This window comes from Diabrotica virgifera, chromosome 7 (assembly GCF_917563875.1).
Source record: "Diabrotica virgifera virgifera chromosome 7, PGI_DIABVI_V3a".
Classification (NCBI taxonomy): domain Eukaryota; kingdom Metazoa; phylum Arthropoda; class Insecta; order Coleoptera; family Chrysomelidae; genus Diabrotica; species Diabrotica virgifera.
In genome coordinates, this window is record NC_065449.1 from 30,891,946 (window position 1) to 30,910,227 (window position 18,282).

The 18,282-nt window shown below is 33.8% G+C and overlaps 1 protein-coding gene across 3 annotated transcripts in view; it reads right to left on the minus strand.

The window, feature by feature from the left end:
• The window catches only part of LOC114328060 (dynein axonemal heavy chain 3), a 793,139-nt gene that overhangs the window by 579,602 nt on the left and 195,255 nt on the right, over positions 1-18,282 (minus strand). The gene's annotated exons all lie outside the window — the stretch shown is intronic.

An 18,282-nucleotide genomic window follows, 5' to 3' on the forward strand; every position in this document is an offset into this window, starting at 1 on the left:
GTAATTATTAGTTTTTAGAAAAATAGAGGTAAAGAGAATTGGAATTTTAAATATGTTTGTTTAATGACAGGAATATTTAGATAATTTCCGAAAAGTCATTAGTTTTGAGTAAAAGTTTTGTTTGAATGTTGAGATAGTTTTGGAAAGAGGAATTCATTGTGTTACCGGCATCCAGAAAGAGCAGTCAAAAGTTTTCGTGAGTAGTTCAGAAGCAAGTACTAGTGTTTTTGTTTTGATAGTGGGAGTAGCCGAAAAGTGGTACGAGAGACAAATCAAATCGAGAAGAAATACCTCTTTGATTCTGTAAAGTCCAAGAGAGTAAGTTACAAGAATTATCATTATTAAAATTATTTGTGACACCAAGTAAAAAAGATACTTGTGTCTCAGGAGATTATTGTTGAGAGAAAGAGAGGAGAGAGATTTGGAGTTTATTGAACGAGTCCTGGTCAAAGGAAGCCTGGCTTGTGTTTTGGAGAAATAGTTGCTGGTATCCTGCTGAATTGTTTGCTGAGAACGGAGAGGGCTTTGATTGGTAGCCTAACATAATCAACAAGGAGGAGCTGTTTGGGTCAAGAGGAAACATCATTGTGTGTGAATCAAAAAGGTCAGTCAATAACCTATGTGATAGATTTTTTTTATAATCAGAAGTTAATTTTTTTTAGGTAAAAGCATATGAATTTAAGATTCCAACATTTCAAAAATTTAGTAGGAAGTATAAGTAATTTTGCGAATACCAAATTTGTTTGTTTAGCTGGGTTTATTAATGGTATCAAGAACAAAGCGATAAATATTTGTTTGAATTAGATTAATTTATATGGTAAAAGTTTCTTTTGGACAGTTATGCCCACAGAATTTAATTGATAAATTTACAGAACATTGCTTTTGATAATAAAGGTAATTGTATGTTTTTATTTATGATTTTTCTATTTATTTCCTTTTCCTATTTTATCCCGATAAGGATCAACTAAGAGATACTGAAACCACGAGAGAAGATAAGTATAACATAAGATAATTTAGACATTTTTTTATATTGTAAAAAGGCACCCTGAGATTCTTTCTTAATTTTTATGTATGATTTGCGTTAATTAAATAATTGATCAAGTAAATAATTAATATAAAAGTAATAGAAAGCAGATCATATTTTATTAAAAGTACAGTACAAGATGTAATGTAATAAAGATAGTAAAATATTTTAATCATACTAGATGTTTCTAGAAGAGAATAATAAAATACTAGTACCTACACCAAAACATAGGAAAAAATTACAGAAACCTAAAAATGACCTAATTTGGCAGAAATGCACTTAAAACAATGACACAGTAATAGCATAAGTACTTGAAGCAAACCTAAAAAAGAAATAGACGAAGTTAAACCAGTTGTGCCAGATCAAAACCTTGGGGAAATGTGGGAGGCTTTAAGAAAGACAAGAACAAGTTGGCAAACAGGTTTATTTTATAGAATTATGTAAGTGGAACAAATGACTGACGAATGGAATAAAGAAGCAGTGTATAAGTGCCTGTTAGTTTACAAATTCAAAGGAGATGTATGTATAACAATACACAAACTATAGGGCCATAAAGCTACTTAGTCACACCATGGAAACATGGGAGGGAGAGAGTAAATGATAAAGGAATACATGAAGAAACCTAAATATCTGAAGATCAGTTTGAACTTATGCAAGATGATTATGTGCCTCCTGATGAGAGACTAATAAGTTTCGAAACCGGTAGAGGTGCTTGCTGCACTCTCTGATTGGACTAGAATATGATGCGGCTGTATTTTCGTTTTGCAACGAAATTGAAAATGGTTAGTCATTTTTGATTTACATGTTTACTCTGATTGTAGTACGAAGGGAACCATTCTCGTTGGAACTTTACCGCGCTGAGCAGATGGGACGTGAATTATAAATTGTAAAATTCCCTCATCTTCCTTAGTCTCAGCATCCGTTATGGCTTGCAAATTGTAGAAGCCTCGGAGGTGTGACCAGAGAAGGTTCCCATTATTTTCAGTCTGGTGGGATGTAGAGTAACATTATGTTGTTTTATATGCCATTAGATTGAAAACTTAGTCTTTTGCTAGCAGTTGCCGCTAGGGCATCTATGCCATTTCGTTCGTTGCAATCCGTGACTGCACGCCGGGGTTTGTTTTGGTTGGATCAAAGAGAGCAGCATATGTGCCTCCTGATGAGAGACTAATAAGGTTCGAAACCGGTAGAGGTGCTTGCTGCACTCTCTGATTGTACTAGAATAAGGTGCGGCTGTATTTTCGTTTTCGTTTTGCAACGAAATTGAAAATGGTTATTCATTTTTTTTATGCAAGAGAGATCAACAATAGAAGCAAGTTTCATTACTAAGAATTCCCGGGAGGAACATAAAAAACAAAACCAAATTAGCGCAAACAACGATGTCAGGATAGCGATTTGAACCATCTAATCTAAAGCCTCTATGAAGCTGTAAAGCTAGCAAATATGTGTCAAAAAATGAATAGACTAAATCAAACCGTAACAAAATTCAATCAAGAGTCCCACAAGGTAGTATATTGGGTCCACTTCTTTATGTACTGTACACATCCGATTTACCAACCTCTCCACAAACCACCATTGGAACTTTCGCTGATGACACAGCAATATTTGCAACTGAAGAGGATCCAAGAGCTGCAGTATTAAAACTTCAAGAGCACCTAGACCAAATTGGACGGTTGTTAAAGAAATGGAAGATAAAAGCTAATGAAACTAAGTCAACATATATAACTTTCACACTAAGGAAAGACCAATGCCCAAATATTAGCCTTAATCAAGTCAACATACCACAACAGAATATCGTCAAATACCTGGGGCTTCATCTTGATTCTAAATTAAACTGGAAACAATACATTTTAAAGAAGACGAAACAATTTATTTATTTATCGTATGGCATAGATACAATAAGAACACATAATTTAAAAAAAGTATATAAAACATTACATGAACAAACGAACATCTAATGTATTAATATAATGTAAAACATTTTCGGTCGCATTCAGAAACTCATCGAAAACTCCAGGGTACCGCCTTCGGGGGCATTCCTCAATAATGTGGCGGACGGTCTGCCGTTGCGCACCACAGTCACACTCAGGAGTAAGGGCCTTTCCCCATCTATGCAAGCTGTCAGCACATCTACCGGTACCTGTTCTTATTCTGTTCAGCGCCGTCCATGTATTGCGGGGCAGTTCAAAGCCTGGCGGTTTCTGATCGATACAGGCCATTTGGTGGTGATTCCTGTTAGTCCTGTCGCCAGGGGGGGTACAACGGCCTCGTTAATTCAGATGGACTTACTCAAGTTTTTTTTATGTATTTTGACCCGTAGAACACGAATTTTTTGGGTAACAGTTGATCCGGATGTCGATAAGATTGTTATAGACCAAGAACTTGAGGAATCAAATAACAGCGATTTTTGGCAAAACAAAACAATATTTTGTATTTTTTGGGCCATTTTAAGTAAAAAATATTTCTACAAGTTTTTTCGTAGGATGCACAGTTTTCGAGATAAACGCGGTCGAACTTTAAAAAAATCGAAAAATTGCAATTTTTGAACCCGAATAACTTTTGATTAAAAAATAAAATAGCAAGTCTGCTTACCGCATTTGAAAGTTTAAGTCAAATTATATCGGTTTTGATTATTTGCATTGGTAAAAATTTATTTTTTTATTGTTTAACAAAGCTATAAATACGTAGGGTTTCCCGTGCTTTTACATGCGTTTTAACGCATGTAACGTAGAAATAGTCTTGATTGCACTAGTACCTATTCTACCTACTCGTTCGATTTTAAATGAGAAATCATAGAAACATCACTCACGCACTAGTTGTTTGTAGCTTTGTTTAACAATAACACAATAAATTTTTAGCAATGCAAATAATCAAAACCGACATAATTTGACTTGAACTTTCAAAGGCGCTAAGCAGAATTGCTATTTTATTTTTTAATCAAAAGTTATTCGGGTTTAAAAATTGCAGTTTTTCGATTTTTTGAAAGTTCAACCGCGTTTATCTCGAAAACTGTGCATCCTACTAAAAAACTTGTAGAAATACTTTTTGCTTAAAATGACCCAAAAAATACAAAATATTGTTTTGTTTTGCCAAAAATCGCTGTTATTTGATTCCTCAAGTTCTTGGTCTATAACAATCTTATCGACATCCGGATCAACTGTTACCCAAAAAATTCGTGTTCTACGGGTCAAAATACATAAAAAAAACTTGGGTAAGTCCATCTGAATTAACGAGGCCGTTGTACCCCCCCTGGCGACAGGACTATGTGGTGAGTCGCTCTCCCATTGTCTTCTCCAAGCGTTGGTGAGGTCGAAATGTTCCTGATGTAGGGAGGTGGCCCTTAACAATGGGGGATATCTGGAGCGCAGTCTGTTCATTTCGATATCAAGCTTGTCATGGTGGATGGGTAGTTGATGGTTAGCCTCGATTTTTCGATATTCTCTGAGAAGAGAATGACTTCTTCTTAGTTTCGGCGGTGGAATGTGACTCAGAATGGGAAGCCAATAGTTCGGTGTTGGTCGAATTGTACCTGAGATCATTCGCATTGTCTGGTTTAATTGGGTGTCAATGATCTTCGTGTGTTTGCTAATGAGCCATACCGGCGAAGCATATTCAGCCGCCAGTATACGAGTCCGAGAGCGGATCATCTGAGTACGGAGGCTGAGGACCCCCATGTGGTGCCACATAGCTTTTGGATTATATTATTTCGCGTCTTCAGTTTTTCTGCCGTTCTATGTAGGTGTTCCTTAAAACTTAAGGTTCTGTCAAGAGTCACTCCAAGATATTTTGGTGTTGAGTTATGAGTGAGTAGTCTATTTTCAAAGTGAACGGAGAGTTCTTTGTTGGCTTGGGCATTATTCAGATGGAAACAGCACACTTCAGTTTTCGTTGCATTGGGCCGTAGCCTCCATTTGCGAAAATATTCACAGAAGAAACAAATTGAGTTGAGAGTGAAAGAAATTAATTGGCTTATATGTAGAAAATCTCGACTCTCAATTGAGAACAAACTGCTGATTTATAAAACAGTCATCAAACCTATATGGACGTACGGTATAGAACTATGGAGTTGTGCCAGCAAATCAAGCACAACAATTATCCAAAGAGCTCAATCAAAAATTCTACGCACCATCGCAAATGCCCCGTGGTACATTTCCAACCAAACCCTTCATACAGACCTAAACATCCCGTTAGTCAGCACTTCAAGAAAGAGCCAACAGGCACCACGAGAAATTGGAAGGCCACCCCAACCAATTAATATTACCATTACTGCAGCCACTAAACAACAGAAGATTGCGAAGATTATGGCCCATAGATCTTCGCTGAAACTGAGGTGAAACCGCTGTGTGATGTACCTCATAACGCCATTTTAGTGTACAATACTATATTGATATAAGTTATTGTAGTTTATTATATCAAATTAACTCATAGAATATGTAATTCTGATTGTTAATAAATGCTTACAAAAAAAACTCTTATTTCTGCAGTATAATCGTTATTTTCTGTGATTACCGTTCCCATCGTTTAAGTGCAATACGATGTCTAACTCAGGAACAAAGAAAGTTATGAACAAAACATTTTACTACAAAGGACACAATATTTTAATGAAGTTGGACTAATAGTAAACGATGAATTTAGTCACTTAATTTCAAATTGCGTACTACTCTCTGACAGATCAATCATCATCATCATTGCCTCTACAACCCACGATGGATCTTGGCCTGTTCTAGAATCAGCTTGCATTCCTACCTATCCTTCCCGTTGATCTTCCAGTTTCGTACTTTTAACACTCGTAAGTCGTTTTCCACCTGGTTCTTAAATCGTGATCTGGGCCTTCCTCTTCTCCTCACTCCATCCGGTCTTTGGTTATAAATGTGTTTCGACAGTTTACAATAAAAGCGGTAAAGCTCAAAATTATAGCGCCTTTTCCATAATCCTTTTACTACAGATCAATTCTGTCGCAAATAAGGAGTTGTCCATAAGGTTAATATTATTTATATTTATGCACCAACCGCAGATAAACCAGATGACATACGTGAGGAATGATATGAAGATCTAGAAAAACCGAAGTTAAACAAGACGATATACATGAGGAGTGGTATGGAGATCAAAGAAAGAGGATATTAACATTCTTAGGCGATTTGCTAGCTTGGTGGTCAGGGAGGTAATACCGTCTGTTCGAGGCGTGACCTCTTTGGTTTTCGAATATGGTCTACTCCAAGAGTCTTATGTGCCCTAGAGCAGGGATTTACTATGTTGTGTGTGTGTATCAAGGGTTGTGAAGCTGCAGAGAAAAAGAGAGAGAGGGATATTTAATAGCAAAAATATTGGTGGCAAAGTTATTCCACTTGGTTGTCTTAAAAACTGCAACGTTTTTATTATCGATCCGTTACCATAGCATCAATATTGTTTAAAAAAACATTTAAGTTAATTAAACTTACTCAAAATAATAAACATTTAATTTAAAATATTAATATTTTCATTCAATACTAAAACAGTTAAAATGCTTTGATTTATATTTTGTTTAGCTGAAATATCATAACATTGGTATTGAGAAACGCATGTCAATATCCCTTTGTCCAAAAAAACTATCTGTTGACAATTTTATAAATTGTACTGTATAAAGTGCAAAAGCTGAGCTAATGTGTATTCCTAGGTCAACTCTATTTTTATTCATATCTCATAAGTAAAAAAAAGTTGAGTATGTAATATTGCAATATAGCTATTTCGTAATTACGAGTCAATCAATTTCAATCGCGTTCAACAGAAATAATTATTTCAATACTAACAAAAAGTGGTTCAATCAATTGCAACTTGAATTTTAATTAGGATAGGTCATTGACGAATAATTCGATATACAGAGGGTGTAAAGAGTTCACCGTAAAATTTGGCAATATTCTTTAGATTTTGTGAAAATGTTAAAAGAAGATGACTTTTCGGCTGTCCCAAGTAGAAACACTGTAAGCGCCAATTCGAAAAATGTTCACCAGAGTCGAAAACGTAAAGGACTCAACTTTTCAAATTCCTATTTTGTTTAAAATAAAAGTGAACACACATTAATTTAGTAAAAAATACTCCCTGTTTTTCAGTAAATATTTGTATGTCTGAATTTTATTTCCTGACTAGGTTTTGAACACATACAGTGTTTTTATTTGGGAAACCTGAAAATATAGTATAAAATTTCCCACTTTTTAAAGACACTAAGTACCACAAATGATAATTTATTCAAGTTCCTTTAACAAAAATATATATAATGCTCTTACGCCATATTACATGCATAGAATCGGCTTGTCAGATACTCCCAATTGTACTTGTGGCAAAATCGGAGATCTAACACATGTCATAATAGAATGTCATTTAAACATAAATAACATAAACGACCTTTATAAGGAATTAAAAGATTTAAAATGTTTTTTCCCAATAAACCTTAATACTTTAATATTTACAAATGATATGGAAATTGTTCATCTCATTTATAAACATGTTAAATTATGTAAATACAAGTTGTAAACGTAATATAATAGGCATAATTTGTTAATGTGGTTTGAAAAAATTTAAATATATATATATATATATATATATATATATATATATATATACACACATAATAAAATAATAACAAAAAAAATAATAAATAAAAAAAAGAAAAAAAAATAGAAACAAACAAAAAAAAAGAAGTGTTTCGCACAAATTAAAATATATATTAAAAAAACAGTAAAATAATTAAAAAAAAAACAAAATAAAAAAAAGCTACACAATGTACCAATGTATCTATAAAAATAATATTGTAGAATGTACTTATGTTTATAAGAAATTTATGACTATGAATCTGCAATCAATCACAAACAAGTCTAGCTAATTGGCTCTGCCAAAGCCATTTTTCAAAAAAAAAACACAAATATATAACAAATTGCAACAATTTAATGGTCAATGTCTGGGTCATGTAATTGCTGTCACCCAGGGTTATGGAAAAGCTTGTCCGCAAGTGTCTCTGAGACCGACCAATTACGTCAAAACGATTATCCGTGTTGAGGCATCAAAGAAATAAGTTTCTCTATTATTTCTGTATAGGTACATATATTTATACAAATTATATTAAATTCTCTATATGGGCCATTCCACGAACATACGCCTGTTTTGGATTACTTCTTCAACGAATATTTTACTGTGCAACATAAGAAGTACGAAAGTCAATGGCGCTAATAATTATTCCAATAAACAACAATGTAATTTGCAATTTACTTTCGTTCTTCTTATTTTGCACAGTAAAATATTCGTTGTCGAAGTAATCCAAAACAGGCGTATGTTCGTGGAATAGGGTATATAAACAAATTATATTATACAGTTTTCAATAAAAAATTTTCGTTTATTGTTATAATTTTGTATATATAATATTTATATTAAGGTTTAGTTTTACAGCTTGTAGTTTTTTTTATTAATTTGGGCTATTATAAAGTTATCTTACTCAAAATTCAGCCGACTTACAAGTGAAAAATCGACTGAATTCTGTAATTTTGCAATATTTTTGCAGCATCTGTGTTTCTAATTATTGGTCAAGGTTTACCAAACATTATTTTGTAGATTTTTTTTGTAGATAGAACAAAATTCATTTTTTAACTATATATATTTGTTAGTTTACGAATTATAATAACTTAAACAATTAAATGGTTTATAATAAATTCTCGTCACTTCCGTCGCAAAAGAAAGTTATAAATTCGAATTCAGCAGGTCAAAATATTATTCGATTTTTATTCATATTTGATAATTAATAGGTAACACACAGTTTAATTTTAAAAATATATTTTAAATAATTAATGCAATAAACTTAAATATTTTATACACGACAAATTTCTACTGCACTTGTCACAATATCCATCAATATCTAACAAACAACTACAAATTGCCTTGGAAATATCAATGCTATTGGCGAATGTAAAATGTAAACCATGCGATTCCCACGGTAAATCACTGTAAATCCCAAAAACCAAATAAAAACACTGTATATCCCGTATTTACAGTGTTTATACTTGGGGATATGGATATAATGTGTTTTAAATTGGTGAAGTGAAGATGGAATGTGATATAATGTGTTTCATAGCAATGTTAAAATGTGGTTCTACTAATTTTTAATTTTTTTCTTCCTTGGTAATTGGTAGATAATAACAACCTAAATCCAAAAATGCAATAAAAATGATTTTGCAAAAAATGGATATACAGTGTTTCTACTTGGGGCAGCCGTTTTATTCCAACGAGGACATCTTTCTTTGGGGACACGTTCTTGTGAAAAAGTATCAGCTTATTGAGAATGTTGCACCTCTTAGAAACTAAACCGACCGCTTCTATTTTGCTAGTGTCAATTTTATTTTTTTTCCGACACTTCACAAACGAAATTTGCAAACTTTGCTAAAACATAATTTGCAACATTAATTTTCTTCTTTAGGTGCCATCTCCCAATTCCAATCATCATCACTATCTTTACTCTACTGTGCCGGCAAAAAAATATGTACAAAGTGAATAAAACGCATAAATCAGGATAAATAATTACTATTTTATTTTTAGAAATTAATATCATAATTAATATAATAGTTTGTAAGTATATTTTTTAATTTTGGGTTCTGTGGCAGTTTAACATTACTATACGTCTGATGATGGTGTTAGTCTTAGATTATGTTTTCTAGGAACTCCAGAACCAGGTTTTCTTTTGCGAAACAGTCCCAGAAGACTATGACGCATCCGACCATTTCAGTTGATTTAAAATTGAATCTCTTGAAACACCAATATCACGTGATATGGTAGGTAATTACACAGTGCCCTTTCTCAAGTAACGTTGAAGCACGAACTTTCTCTTCATTTGTGAGTTTCTTTCGCTCCATAATTTTTACTTCAATTTTTCAAGAAGTTTCACATTGACTAATTGTATAAAGACAACACTGTATATACAGTACAAACGCACACAATAAACTAAAGAAAATAAGCGGTCAGTAAATCGGCAAAGGCCTCTCAAAAATCATCTCTTCCCTCAAATCGGCAAAGATTTTTTGTCGACACTGTATCACATAATTTTTCAACCATGACACTCTCATTCTTCCTTTATTCCTTCCTCCTCTTATTTTTCCCTGTATTATCAATCTTGGCATTTCATGTCACTGTCCCCTCATTACGTGTCCCAGATGTTGTAACTTTCTTATTTTTATTGGGTTTATTATTTCGTATTCTTTGCCCATTTCTCGCAATACTTACATGTTCGTTTTCTTCTGTGTTCATGCTTTTCTATGCGTACTGCTGTAACACCACTTTTCAAAATATGACTGTAGCTTATTTAATGTGTTCTTGTTTTCGAGGTCCAGCTTTCAAGTACATACTGTAGTATAGAAAACACGTAACATCACATAATTCTTGTGATGTTACATGCGATTCTAAACTTAGTTTTTTGTGCCCTTTTCAAATATGTGAACTGATTTTAAAAATTTCAATATACAGGGTGTTGTTTCAAGGTTACAAATAATTTATAATTTTTTTAGCCAGGATCTGGAGACATATGTGTACCAAATATCAAAAAAATATACAGGGTGGTTCTAAAGTTATGGGTCCAGAAAGAAATGGGCAAAATCGGTAAAACACCCCTTAACTCGGTTATAAAAATCGGTAAGGCAATAAATGTAGTATATCTAGAACCGCCTCAGTGACCTCTATTCGCCATTCAAGTACATATTTCCGTTTCCCAATGAAACACCCTGTATAATAAAAATAAATTAGAGGGTGTCAGAAGAAATTGGAGGATTCCAGGAAAATAGAAAAGAGTCAGAAAAACATAGGAGGGGTCAGAAAAAAAAAGTAAAAAAAAATTGAAGGGAGATACGATAAAATGGGAGGAATTAAAAAAATTTAGTGCAGTGACTGTAGGTGGAATTGTTTGTATCCATTGTCGCATGTCGACGGGTAAAATCATTAGTTTTTTATAATCATTATAACGAGATTATTATATATAATGGGAAAAAATTAGAATATTATAATGATTACTGCGATTGGCAATTTGGATAGTTCGGTTATTAGCCCGATCAGGGAACACAAAATTTTACGAAAACCTCCAAAAAATAAAGGAAGGATGAAAATTTGGGATTAGGTAGTTGAAATCGTCTATTATTATATAAGAAAAAGTTTACAATTCTACATCCCCTCCATTTTACAAAAATTGGGAAATACGGGCTGAAAAATATTTTCTCGGGGGTGAAAAAATATACGTTCAAAATAAGTCCGAAATTGTATAAAATGACTAATTCCAAGTAACTTTTGTTCTATACAGTTTTTTCACTAAGTTAATATTTTTCGAGCTATATTTGCGAGTGAATATGTTCATTTTTAACAAAAAAAAAAACATGTTTTTGGACGGTTTTTCTCAGATAACTCAAAAAGAAAGTATTTTAGCGAATAAAGTATTCTTAGCAAAAATATAGCTTATAATAAACTGAAAAATGGTGTATGCATGAGGTCTGTAGACCCAGTAGAAGCAGAGTTGTAGCCAATGAAAAGTGGGTTCTTCTTCGTCAAATTAAAAATCTAATAATTCAATGTGAAATAACCCAAAAACGGAGCTCTTTTCGTGGAAAATGCATTACAACTTTTTTTTAAAGTGTCAAAAAGGTTTATTTTTTTTAAAGAAACTTCTTACGTTAAAAGTATAGTGAGTTACGGAGTTACGCTCAAAATATTGCTGGTCTTTTTTATTTTTTGCTACAAAAATCGCGAAAATCACCCCCTAATTAGCTTCTTAAATAAAATTAATCGTTACCGCTTCACAAGTTCCTATACTTATGTATTTTTTTTAAATTATCTATAAGTTTCATTGGTTCAAAGTTTGAAAAAAATCTGGGTTTAAAATAAAACATTTTTTCTTAATTTTGAAAAAATGAAATTTCTTAAGGAATTAACTTAAAAATTATTAGTAATACCAATACCAAAAATCTCAAAGCGTAATAAAATGTTCGTTTTGCTTTTCTGAATATTTTTGATTTTTGGTTTTCTTGTTAGATAAAAATTGGTTATGCTATGGCTGTTTAAAATTTGCCTCAACTCGTGATTAGTTACTCGTTCAAGCCATTTTCACTACATCTTTTTCAAAAATAAGCACTTTGAAAAGATGAAACTTACAAATCATATAAATAATACATAGGCAAAGTAACTTGTCAAGTGGTAATGATAAAAGTTATTTGTGATGCTAATTAGTGGGTGATTTTCGCGATTTTTTTCCAAAAAAAATAAAAAGGACCAACAATATTTTGAGCGTAACTCACTTACTTTTAATAGAAGTTTTTTTAAATAACAAAAATAAACCTTTTTAAACAATTTAAAAAAGTTGAAATGAATTTTCCACGAAAAGTGCTCCGTTTTTGGGTTATTCCACATTGAACTATTCGATTTGGAATTTGACGAAGAAGACCCTACTTTTCATTAGCTACAACTCTGCTTCTACTGGGTCTACAGACCTCATGCATACACCATTTTTTTTTCAGTTTGTTATAAGCTATATTTTTGCTAAGAATATTTTTTTCGCTAACGTACTTTCTTTTTGAGTTATCTGCGAAAAACCGTCCAAAAACATATTTTTTTTATTAAGAATGAACATATTCACTCGCAAATAACTCGAGAAGTATTTGATTTAGCGAAAAAGCTGCAAAAAGATCAAAAGTTGTTTAGAATTAGTCATTTTATCCAATTCCGGTCTTATTTTGAATGTATATTTTTCACCTTCGAGAGGGGTATTCCCCTCCATTTTTGTAAAATGGAGGGGATGTAGACTTGTAAACTTTTTCTTATACATATAGTAGACAATTTTAACTACATATTCCCATTTTCAGCCTTGCTTTATTTTTTTTTGTGGTCAGATTGTTCTTTGATCGGGCTATATAGTTTTATTTAACAAAGCAATTAAGATTAATTTAGAACTATCGGGATGCAGAGTACATAAAAATATCACCTATGTCGGTAAAGATAACACGTGTCGGCATATTTATTGTATAAAACCGTCATAAACACATAAAGCATGCCAGTGTATGTACCTAACACAAATAATATCTAAAATTAAAGCTATTGCACAAGCCATGTTCGTGTACAGTATCTCGGCTATCTTTTGAGATAAGTATAAGGGTAAATATAATCCCTAACATAATTTACTTATAGAAAAATAGTTCTTCTTCTTAATCCTACTTCATATTTTAATAGGTAGTTGCATGTTTAATCATCGGATTAACCTCTACTACCTTATTTTTTAGGGTTCACTTACTTGTTCATTTACCTACAAATATCTTTCTCGTCTCACTGATTTATCGTCTAATACTTTTACCTATTGCTTCCATACTATTTTTCAATAATGACAGTACAGCCAATCCAATATTCCACTACAACAAATTGAAGATAGCGAGATCATCTACCAAGCTGACTTCTCTACAATCCTCCTATACATTTTAGAATCATCCTACACCTACAAACGGAACAGATTCCCTAAAGAAATGTAAAACTTACTCTACAAACTCCAGTCCAGCCCATCTGTTCATAATAAATCAATATTCGGCAAGACAGAAATCTCAATCTCAAAACTGGCTTTAGAGTGAAAATCCATACCAAAGCAGAACCTCATCCAAAATCCAAATTCAGCACAGCTGGAGCCAAATCATCAAATCTCAGGCCCCTTTCAAATTAAACTTTGACATTCTCACAGCTGAATCTACAAATCAACGATTTAACCAGGAACTGGTTATCACTACTGTTTTCAACAAATCTAACTCGCCCACAAGTTTTTAAGAATTTTTGTAAATTCTTAAGACCAACTACTTCGAATTCCTGTAATATGAATCGTACTCGGTGGGACAGACAACACGCAGGACACTTACAACAAAAGTGCCCCTTCATCATCATCATCATGTGGCTCTACAACTCTATGTGAGTTTTGGCCACGTTTACTATTTCCCTCCATTGTTGTCGGTCCTGAGCAGCTAATTCCCATTGCTGTACTCCCATTTTTCGTAGATCACTGGCCACTGCGTCCTTCCTTCTCTTTCTTGGGCGGCCAACTGACCTCTTGCCATCGGGCCTTTCCCAGAATGTGGCGTTCAGAAGTCTTTCGTCACTCGATCTTAGCACGTGTCCCGCCAATCTTATTCGGTTTGCTTTAATGTAGCGTACTATGTTTTCATCTCCGTATACTGTCTGGAGTTCATCATTGTGTCTTCTTCTCCATTCTCCTGTTGTCTCGTCTCTACAAGGCCCATATATAGTCCGCAGTATCTTTCTTTCAAGTATCTCGCTGTTTCTTGCTGATTCAGAGTCCATGTCTCGCTTCCATACGTTATTGTGGGACGAATTATTGTCTTATATACTCTTATTTTTGCTGGTCTTGAGAGTATTTTTGATTTAAGTACGGTCATTAATAAATAATATGTCCTATTTCCTGCAATTATCCTGGCTGCCACGTCATTTTCATATTTATTTTCAGATGTTATGATCGCTCCCAGGTGCTTGAATTCTTTGACGACTTCAAAGTTGTATTCATTAATTGTTACGTTTTGTCTAACCCTTGGTCTTGGGTTCTTCATAACCACCATGTACTTGGTCTTGTCCTCGTTGACCCTAAGACCAACTTCCTTGGCTCCGTTCTCGAATAGGGTGAAAACTTCTTTTGCATCTCTGGTCGATTGTGCAATTGTGTCCACGTTATCCGCAAAGGCCAATAGTATTTTTGATCCTTGTGCGGCAAATCCGTTTGTCAGTTGTGGCTGAGCTTTCCTTACTACATGTTCCCCCTTAGACAAAAATATTATGCAGAGTGCTATCTAAGGGCACGTATCCACTATGTTGGTGTTCCGTATTCCCTGCAACTGCTCCAATCAATACAGCATGCGCTCCTATACATATAAACCGCCACCGATTGGAGCGCCAATGCAGAACGCGCACTATTGCACCGAGGGGAGCGCCAACATATCCACTATGTGGAGCAGTTGCAAGAGCGCGGAGCACCAACATAGTGGATACGTGCCTTAAGAGACATCTCAACTCCAAATGCACAAAAAAACTACCACCTGTCCAAAATGGATAGAGCCATAAATCGACCTGCGCCCACAGTCCAAAATATCTCAACTATAGTAAAAGCCAGTTAGAATTGAGTTAGAATGCAGTCTTACGGCGCGCATGGATGCCGCTCATGTTGGCACAGTGGTAGATGCGTGTATACAACCATAGGCAATTGTTGTGTGCGCGTATATTTCAGTGATATGATTCTTAAATCCGGTCCTAATGCACCACTCGGGGAAACCGGCAACGTGGTCGGTCGTTCTCCGGTAAGAAATACATTGCCCTATGCTGCTACCTGCACTGCATTCTAACTGTGGCTTCTACTTTAGCAAGAGGAGCACTTAGGCAGTGCCGAACTTACTTTAGCAAGAAGTACAAATTCACCAGAAAAACCGTCTCCTTCATGAATATACGTGTACGAGATTTAGAGACCTTTTCTGATCGCTTAGGGGTGTGGTTAACGTCCATTGTACATATATCTCTTGTATCGGAGTCTAGTTTGGAGAGAACATCAGCTATGTTAAAAAGAAACGGAGAAAGCACGCATCCATGTCTGACTCCAGTAAGTTTGTTAAATTCGTCACTTTTGATCCCATTATGTGTCATGCTGCGCTTTGTCTCAGGGTACTGTGACTTTATAATGGAAATTATTTTTTGCTGGATATTTTTTAGCTCTAAAATTTCCCATATTGCAGGATACGGTAAAGTACGTATCTTAAAGTGATGAAATCTTTAAAGTTTAAATAAAGTACTATGTAAAACAAGACAAAATAATTTTTTTAAGAGTTTTTTTTTCCCAAATACCCGTTAAATTTTTGTTTGATCTAGCCTAGCCCGGTAGTATTTGTACAAGAGTAAGTAATTTGTAAAAATTGTGTAAATATCACTAATTAACTCGCGTTGAAAACATAATGTGGTTCTAAACAAAAAACACCATTCGAAAGTGAACCCAAGCAAATACATTGCACTCTGCTTAAAATACATTGTCCGATAAAACCGCGGCCTTGAATCTTAATTTAAAAGAGAACGCCACTGATGTTACACTATCGTAATATGTTTGTAGGATAGTTAGATATATTTACTTCCCAATTGTGCCAAATTTAACTGTTTATCTTTGTCGTATTAATTTATGTTAGTCTAAATATGGATATAGTAATTCTATACGTGTATCTTGGGCTGACGCAAATTGCATATTAAAGTGGCAATTTGAAAGAAGTCTAATTATTTTATTGGCCTCGCGGAGGAATAAAAATGATTATGCATGAGTCGAGACTTCTTTCTTCTAGGTACAGATCATTTTTTTAAATTAAAATAGCACCGCAAGGCTTGAATTTAATTTTGATCCGTACATGATACCGATAAAACAGTTTTCAAAACAAATTATGCTTAGATTCGAGAAAATTATAAGGATTTTTCAAAAATAATATACTTATCTAAGAAGTAGGTACCTATGTGGACGTACATATGTCTTAGAATTAATAGCTACCTATTGTTCTGAAGCCATTTTCTTGTGGCATCTTAATGCAATTTACTACACACAGGCACATCCGATAAATCTACAGGGCGTACTAGTTTAGTTCAACATAAAATTTATACTGGAGATGCAAGACCAATTCGTCAAGCCCCACGGAAATTACCGTTTGCTCGACAAAAAGAAGTTGAAAACATAATACAAGACATGATAAATGCCGATATTATCGAAGAACCTTCGGGCCCCTGGTGTTCACCAGTAGCCTTAGTAACTAAGAAAAATGGATCTACTCGCTTTTGTGTAGACTACAGAAGATTAAAGAGGTTACGCAAAAAGACCGTTGCCACGAATAAATGATACACTGAACACTGCATCAGGTGCCAAATGGTTTTCAACACTAGACATAAAAAGAGGCTACTGGCAAGTAGAAGTACATCCTGCTGATGATCGAGACAAAACAGCTTTTTCTACTGGCCGTGGTCTCTACAGGTTTCAGGTTCTACCATTTGGTCTTTGTAATGCTCCAGCTACGTTTGAACGTCTTATGGAAATGGTTTTAAGAGGACTTACTTGGAAAACATGTCTAGTATATCTTGTTGATATAATGATTATGTCCAAAACCTTTGACGAGCATCTGACAAACGTAAGCGAGGTATTTGACAGATTTCGAAATGCCAATTTAAAGCTCAATTTATAAGAAATGTTCACTATTTCAAAAACAAGCATACTATCAATTATATCAATAGACCGGGCAGTATTGTCGCCCCCGCTAGCGAAATTATTCCGATTCGATTTTTTTTCACAAACTTACTCAAAAAGAGGTCCTTATAACATATCCACATGGTGCCGGGCGGTGCGGTGGTCGAAAAATTGTTTAAACATTTTTTTTTAACAAATTCACAAAAATATTTTTTTTATTTCGAACAATATTTTTTAGATAATTTAGGTTATTCTGAGCAAAAAAGGTCTCTTGTCATTTTTATCTAAAATTTATTGTTGTCGAGTTATATGCGATTAAAAATTTGAAAAATTCGAAAATGGCCATTTTTAAGTCTTACTAACTCGATTAAAAATTATTATTATGAAATTCAAAAAGTGACCAAATCAATTTTTAAACCCCTTCTTCAAGGTCCTGAAGAGATTTTTGTCATTATTTTATTACAAAGCTGCTATCGTCGCCCCCGTTAGCGAAACTATTTCGATTAGATTTTTTTGCACAAACTTACTCAAAAAGAGGTCCTTATAACACATCCACAGGGTGCCGAGTGGTGTCGTGGTCGAAAAATTGTTTAAACAATTTTTTTTTAAACAAATTCACAAAAATAATTTTTTCATTGCAAACGATTTTTTCTAGATAATTTGGATAATTCTGAGCAAAAAAGGTCTCTTGTGATTTTTCTATAAAATTAACTGGTGTCGAGTTATATGGCTATTTTCGCATTTTTCAAATTTTAAATCGCGTATAACTCGACAACAATCAATTTTAGAGAAAAATCACAAGAGACCTTTTTTGCTCAGAATGTCCCAAATTATCGTAGATAATTTAGGTCATTCTGAGCAAAAAAGGGCTCTTGTCATTTTTCTCTAAAATTGATTTTTGTCGAGTTATATGCGATTAAAAATTTAAAAAATGCGAAAGTGGCCATATAACTCGACAACAGTTAATTTTATAGAAAAATCACAAGAGACCTTTTTTGCTCGGAATTATCCAAATTACCTAGAAAAA